An 8157-nucleotide genomic window follows, 5' to 3' on the forward strand; every position below is an offset into this window, starting at 1 on the left:
AGGATGCCCCATCTAGGGAATCTGATCACAGGCTTACATACAAACATTGTACATCGTTTTATGTCATCCGTGCATGCTCTCGGCGCTGGGGGAAAATTCCATTTCTGTTCGCTGGTGCCTTGGCCATTATTACCTAAGCCTTTGCAGCTGGAGCCTCAGCCAGGGCTGAGGGCCCATTATTGCCTCACCTCCCTCCCTGGCTCCTCCCCGCCCCGCCCCAGGCCACACCCAGGCCCAAACAGCACCTCCCCTCCCCGCTTCCCCAGGCACCTGGGTGTGTGCAGCCGCAGCAATGGGCGGGTCCAGAGCCGCCTCAAAGGTGAGGTGCAGGCGGAGACCCTGACCCCGCCGGCTCCTCCCACCCCGGGTCGCTCGGAGAAGCGGGCGGAAGTGGCGGTGTCCTAACCGGAACTGCAGCTTATTGGGCGGGTCCTACTTACTGTGCGCTGCGCGTGGTGCCACGGGAGCGCCCGCAAGCTGAGCGCCGTGTAGCCAGCGCTCGCAGGTGAGGGGGGGCTCTTCTTCATGGACAGGCGTGTGGGCGGCGGCCAGGTTGGGGTACCCTGGTGCACACAGCAGCCCTGCTGGGGTGCAAGCGCCCTTTCTCTCCTCCTCCCCTTCCCCCTGCGGCGCCCCTCTCATAGTGAGAGGTAAGCAGGTGCCCCAGGAGGCTGATCCCATCCCCCTGCTTTTGGATTGTTGGGGTTCCTGGTGGGAATTCCTGTTGGAGAAAGAGGTAATCCCAGGCTGGGGGTCTTGTCTTCCGGGTTCCCAGGTGCGTTGCCTTGTGGTTTCTGCTACCCCCCCTCCATTGTTTCTTTTCCATACAGGGGTGCCTTCTCCCCGAGACACCTTGTACCTCCAGCTCAAAGGTGAGCCGCGGGGTCTGTTGTTTCTCTCACTATGAAGAAGAGAACGCGTCTCAGGAAGCGAGTGGCTGCAGCTGGTGTACAAAATGTTAGGGCTTCCTCACGAGGTTTGCCAAGTCTTGTCACCTGTGCGGTACCTTCTGCTGGGACCTGGGCCGGGGGAGAACCCAAGGTCCGGGTCTAGAAACTACCTGGCTCTTCGTGTCAGCTGGTGTGTGGCCGCAGGGAGCACACTCAGCCTGGTGGGTGTTGAAGTGATATTGCAGCGCAACCACCATGCACCGAAACGTGATTGGCATTTCCAGGTTGCTGGGCTAAGTCCTTTCAGGACTGGGGGCTTCAAGGAGATGGCCCAGTTTGGTGGCTATTAGTCAACACCCTGGCAGCTGGCAAGTGAAGAAGAGACAGGCTCAGCTCTAGAAAGATGGGGTTCAGTGACCTGGAACTCAGCCAAAGGGAGGCCCAGTCTTTTTTGGGAAAGCTTACAGGTCTCCATAGAAGGGCCAGACCCCTTCTAGGATCCGTTGGAAGCCTTTACTAAGGACAGCATAGGTTTCTTCTGTTTACAAAACTTACTCCACCCATCTTGCCGCCCAGTTAAGTGTTCAGTCTGTAGAAGCTGGCAGCCAGCCCATTGGAGTTATCCACACCAATCAGAAAGATGTGGGGGAACCCTCCTATCCAAAAGAGTTACAGACATCCCAAAGACTTACATACCCAAATTGATCCTTTGTTCTCCCTTGGACGGGGCTCCTTCTACACTGTGCTGCTCTGGCCTCGGTTGCTCTCACCTCTTCTCTCTACCTTTAAGGCTGGCTCTCCCTCCTGGTTAGATTCTTTCTGCAGGTTCTGCAGCAGACATTAGAGCTGTTTAACCCCTTCCTCACCAATTCTGCTGTAGTTCGTTCATGGGTCTGTATTAAGTCTAATGTTCTCTTCCTTTATGTAATAGCGGGTCTCATGGACTTTACACCTTTTAATTTAGCCAATCTTCTGGCTTTAGACGAAGGGCCAGCTGTAACCTTTCTTAACCTACTATCCTAAACCCCTTTCACCTAATTTCCTTTGATTTCCTGTTCCCTACAAACCACACCTCCCTCAATAAATCTATAAATTAAAGTTCTCACTCTGTCTCTTGTCTCTGTAAAACCTAATATATGGTGGCCTGCACAGGGAGGCTGTCTAGGCTAGGACTGGAGTGGCACTTTCCTTTCCCTAGCCACTAAAGTCCCCAGCAGCCTTTCCAGACCCCCTTCTAGGGAGCCTAGCAAAGGTATCTCCACATCTTAAGCTAAAGACCCTCTGACAATGCATTGGTGAGTGTTAAATCCAAAGCTCCCTACTCCAAGGCCGTCTGCTCATTTTCCCTTGGCCTTTCTGAAAATGTCCACATACAAGAAATCTTTGCTCAGTCAGATGGCCTTCCCAGCTCCAGGGTCTTAGGTGGTAATTATTCAGTGTAAGGACCCTCTCCTGTTTTGCTACCTCATTGAAGAGAGCTCAAATTTTCACTCAGCCTTTTAAAATGGGTTGTAAGAATTCTAAGTATGTTAGTCCAGGTAGGCTATAGAAATCCATAGAACCTCATGTGTATCAGAGTGGTTTTTTTTTAATATGAAGGGTAATTGTACATTAAGAAAGCATCCCAACCCAGTCCAGTTTAAGCCCATAAGTCCGATATTAGCCCATATGTCCGATACCAATCTATGAAGTCATCTTCAGACTTAAGAAACACATGCAATGACGGTGAATGCAGGATCATCACAGGCCAGTGGGTGGAAAGTCTTTGGATCCAGTGGTGGTGTAAGCATCTCAACATTGGACCTTTCCACGTGGTTTCTCTAGTTCCCAGGGCATGGGGTCTATCAGCGTAGTGCCATGTGTCTGGTCAGTAGAAGGTCTCTAAGGGAGTGAGCTGAAAGAGAGAGAGAGAGTGAGTCTGTCTCCCGCCTCCAAGGAGGAAATTCTGAAATTCCCAGAGTTGTCAGGAGAAGGCCATACCCACACAGGGGCCATTGGTTATATTTTGATTGACAGGCTGGACTCCACCCCTTCAGTCTTAATCATAAAATTGACAAACGATTATATAACTACCACACTAAGCATTGGCATAAAACACCAAACTTCAATTCACTGGGTTTTAAATCAGTTATTCAAAGGGGAAAACTGAATTTCTTATCTAACAATGTATGACTGCAGTACAAATTGGACAGTAACTCAAGATGGTCAGGTGGTATACTTGATTTAAAAATTATTCAAGATCTCAATAATTTATTTTTAATCTACAAAAGGTATTCTGATATTCCATATATCCCAGTTTTCTCTCTCCTTTGTGCTCGACTTCGTTTATCTCAGAATTGTTCCACTATGCAAGTCCTACTGGTTCAGGAAAATGTTCTTCTCGGACTAAGAATCAGTCTTTGATCCTTCTGATCATGCTGTGCCACCAACTTCAGTACCTATTGTCTCTGACCAACTGCTTCTGCGCCTTCTTTTTCCCGTCCCCCTTGTAACCCCCTTCAGGTCTCTCCAACCCCCCTGGATACTGCTGCATTCTCCTAGTTGCCAGACTAACCCTATATCTCCTGTTATAGTGTCTCATTCTCCTTCAGCCTTCTTCCTCACCACCTCCTTCCACCCCTGCCTTGTTTCAACCTCCTCCCACCACCTTCGAGCCCACAAGCTATAATCCAATATCCCCTACCCTGTTACCTCATACAATTTCTACACAAACTCCTCCCTTGCCCATACCATGATTGTCCACTCCTCCCACCTCTCCTCTGCCACCAGTTCCCCTCCCACCCTTGCCATGTTCTAAGACATCTGACACCCCTCCCCGACTGCCAGCACCAACTCCGCCTTTCACCCTTTTATGTTCAGCTCTCCAGCACAAAGACAGCTCCTTCAAACCTAAAGATCTATCCTCAAATCCTGTCCCCCTGATCCCCATCTGTGAATTTGCAGGAACAGAGATGCTAGTAAAAGTTCACATCCCTTTCTTGTTAAAGTAATCAGTCTTAGGGAAACATCTTGGATGTTATACATTGGACCCAGACACTTATATTAAAGAATTTAAATATCTCACTCAGTCATATGATCTTACCTGGCATGACATCCTTATGATTTCAACAACTACTTTGACCCCTGAAGATGGGGAGATAGTCTGGATAGCTGCACAAAGAGAAGTGATGAAGTGCCTGTCCAGAACCGGGATAAGCCCGTGGACTTCAAGGCAGTCCCCAGCACAACCCTAATTGGAATTATCAGGTGGTCATGAGGACCATATTATTCAAAATGATATGACTTGTATCTCAGTGAGGGCTTGCAGATAGCCTCAATTAAGGCAGTCAATTATGACAAAATTAGGAAAATCATTCAGGAACCAAGTGAAAATTCTACCAAATTTCACATCTTCCAGAAGGTTTACTTACGTATACCAAAGTAGACCCTACTGCACCAGAAGGGATCACTGTGCTTCACTCAAATTTCATCTCACAATCAGTTCCAGACATTAAAAGAAAACTTAAAAGGTTAGAATGTGGACCCCAGACTTCCCAGCAAGATCTTCTCAATGCAGCATTCAAAGTTTTCAACAGTAGGGAGGATCAGGAAAAGTTATGTAAGCTACAAAGAGATAAGGTTAAATGTCAAATGTTAGCAAGTGACCTCCAGGGCAGAGTGGGTGTGTCTAAACTAGTTATTTGGCCGCACATGAGTGTGCCAAGAGGACCCTGCTTCAAATACTCCCAGTGAGGACATTGGGCAAATGTATGCCCTAATCTATGACCTCCAAGAAGGCCATGGCCATACTACGAACAGAAAGGTCACTGGGGAAATGGCTGCCCAACTCGACAGAAAGTGGGTGGGATAGTGTATCCCACTAGACCTCTGGAGCAACCTGCTCAAGATGCCTCAGTGTTAGAGCTGCTTGGCTTGGCCTTGGAGGATTGATGGTACCCAGGGTGTGAGGCCCCACTGAAGATCACCCATCCTCGAGCCCAGGTAACTATCCTTGTCTCGGGAAAGCCCATTTCTTTCCTTTTAGAACCTGGATCTGAGATACGGCTTTCTCATAGTTTCTTTCCCCCTGCAAAGGTTCTGCTGGTCGAGAAGCTATGCCTGCCCTTTCCTTTTTCCCTTGCTCAAAAAGATTTTCAGCTACAAGTTTTTATGTTCTTCCTCTTCAGATTGAAGACTTCATACATAAGCAAACCGAGGAGAGTTGCTTCTGGACATACTTTCAGATTTGTTCTGGCCTGTGCCAGTTAGATATGGATTTTTATGAATTTATACCTAGCCTTTCAGTGATTTTGTCCTGCGAAGGGTCAGGAGAGGTAAGTTTGGTTGCATTTTGTCAGTGATTACTCTGCTGCTACCCTAGCCACCGTCAAGGGATTAGAAGGAAATCGACTTTTGTTTATTATCTACATTTTGAGGAATGTTCTGCATTAAAACAAGTATTGTCATAAATCTGTGCTGCTGGGACATCCTATTCACTTTAACACAAGAAGCTTTAAACTATTAAATATTTTAGAAAAAACTTTTATGTAATTTAAATGTCATCCAAGACATCTACTCTAGCAAAGTTAAGACTTTGGTGTTTTTCTGTCCCAATGGGAACTCTCACTAAAAATATGATATTTATTGTTGTTGTTTTTTTTAAACATTTTATTAGGGGCTCATACAACTGTTAACGCAATCCATACACACATCAATTGTGTAAAGCGCATTTGTACATCATTCTCAAAACATTTTCTCTCCACTTAAACCCCAGACATTAGGTCCTCATTTTTCCCCTCCCTCCCCGCTCCCCTCTCCCTCATGAGCCCTTGGTAGTTTATAAATTGGTATTTTGTTATATCTTGCCCTGTCCGATGTCTCCCTTTACCCACTTTTCGGTTGTCTGTCCCCCAGGGAGGAGGTCACATATAGTTCCTTGTAATCGGTTCCCATTTATTGTTGTTTTTAATATTACAGTTGTGTTGAAGAAAAGTTTACAGTGTGGCCATGTTTGTTGCTGTGATTTCTGGTAATAAGAATGTAAATGCTTTTTTCTCCTCTTTTTCACTTTCAACCCAAATAACTTTCATTCTAAACCCAGAAACGAGAAACAACCTAAATGTCTACAAAGAAATAAATTGTGGTATACATCAAATCCTTCTGGGGTATTCATTTATGTGTACTGTGGGACAGTGAGCATTCTGAAAGTTTCCAGCCATAATTGACACTGTATAATAGGAAGATATGCAAATAGAGCCCCCCCCCACACACTCACACACACAAACCTTCTGCTAATAAAATCCACACCATTCCCAACCATTCAGCTGTGGTAGAAGTTCCTCAGTACCATAGTCCCCAGGTAACCCCATTCAGTAATTTGTATGAACACAGTCATCTCACTCAGGTATTTTAACAAGTCATTTTATTGAGAGCTAGTGTGTGTGAATGGGTATGAGTAGGAGACTGGAAATGTGTGATGGTTTTCATGAGCACCATATACTGTGTTTGCAAGTGTCAACACTAATGTGCAACTGGTTGGTCTGAAGGAGACTTGAGGGAGCATAAGATGTCTTTGAGATTCTTTTGTGCAATCTCTGGATTCACTTTGAGTAGCATTGCTGTGACCTATATCAGCCATGCTCCAGGCCTACAGTGGGTCTCATATATTAGACTGTTGCTATCACATATTATACAGATTCTGTGAAAGCTGGTGTACTATGTCCAGAAACATTGCCAAGAGTACACTGTATCAGCGAATGGACACTCTAAAAGTCAATCACACGTCCATGTCTTACAGTGGGGAAGACACACTGAGGGAAGTCAGTGTGAGTACAGCTACAAACCGCCCATGCAGGGAGGGAGCTGTGGTGCAGGGCGCTGTAAGGGCCTGAAAAGAAGGAGGGATTTTGACTCAGGAGCATTTGGAGAGGGAGTTTCAAGTCGTTTCTTATTTCAATCCAGGGTTCCTCATCTCCCAGTTTCCCACTTGGAATCTATATTGTTTATGATTCAGTGCCTACCCTTAGTATCTGTGAATTCAAAGTTGAAAGAAGAGAAAACATTCTCTTGGGGAGAAAAACAAACAAAGGAGCTTGTTCCATTGGGAGTGGATATTACTCTGCCAGGGGTGATCAGCGTATGTTTTGAGAAGGTCAGTGTGTTAGTCCGGTGGACTGGAGAAACAAATTCATAGACAATCCTATGCGTATAGAAAGAGCTTTATATAAAGAGCAATTGTAAATTGAGAAAACATAAAAGTCCAGTCCAAATCAAGCCTCTAAGTCCAATAGTAGCCCATATGTCTGATACCAGTCTGTAAATTCCTCCTCAGACTCATGCAACAATGCAGAGTACAGGCAGATAACAAGCTATATATCCAGTGGCATTGAAAGCATCTTAGTGCTGTCATGGGTCTCCACGTGGCTCCTCCAGCTCCAAGGCTCTGGCTGCCATTTGCATAGCTCCATGTGGCTTGTCAAAAGGAATGCCTCACAGGGAGAGAGTGTATCTGGCCTCCCGTGAGCTATTTATCTCCTTCACACCTCCAAATGAGGTCATTAAGCTGTGACCTGATTGACAGGCTAGACTCCTTTCCTTTGCAAGTTGACAAGAGATCATGTAACTGCCACAGTCAGAATTTCTTTCAGGCAGACTCAGTGGAGTCTCTGGGTGGTGCTGTTAAGGACTCAGCTAATGGCTGTAAAGTTGGTGCTTTGAAACTTGGTGTCATTTATTCAAGTACAATATAGTATAAAAAGTTGCTTTTCACCCAAACTAAAATTCTAACACTGATCACTTCCAACTCAAAATAATCCTATAGGACAGACTAGAACTTCTGAAAGATTCCCAAGCCTGTACTTCCTTATGAGATTATTCTACCACAAATTTCTCCCACAGAGCAGTTGGTGGGTCTGAATGATTGACTTTTCATTTAACAGCTGGGCAAGTCACCACTGTGCTACAGGTTCGTAGTTCTAACCTATCCATCCAGGTGAAAATTTTAAGATATTCTGTCAATCATCATAGTTTGAAATTTTGTATTTCAGAAAGCCTTGCTGTTTTTCTTTCTGACTCTTCCCCTAGATCAGGGGTCAGCAAATTTATGTTTTGAAAAAGGCCTGAAAACAATCATTTATTATTCCATTGGTCATATCAGCGGCCCTCAAACTACTGCGGGCCACATGCGGCCCACTAAGGATATTTATCCAGTCCGCCGGTTTTTGCCACTGCTGCCTGTCCTGCTTAGCAGCTGACTCGTCCCGGGGCCCGCAGTACGTGTGTGTGGAAG

The sequence above is a fragment of the Echinops telfairi genome, unplaced genomic scaffold (assembly GCF_000313985.2).
Source record: "Echinops telfairi isolate 266 unplaced genomic scaffold, ASM31398v2 ScPeMD7_24;HRSCAF=84, whole genome shotgun sequence".
Taxonomy (NCBI): domain Eukaryota; kingdom Metazoa; phylum Chordata; class Mammalia; order Afrosoricida; family Tenrecidae; genus Echinops; species Echinops telfairi.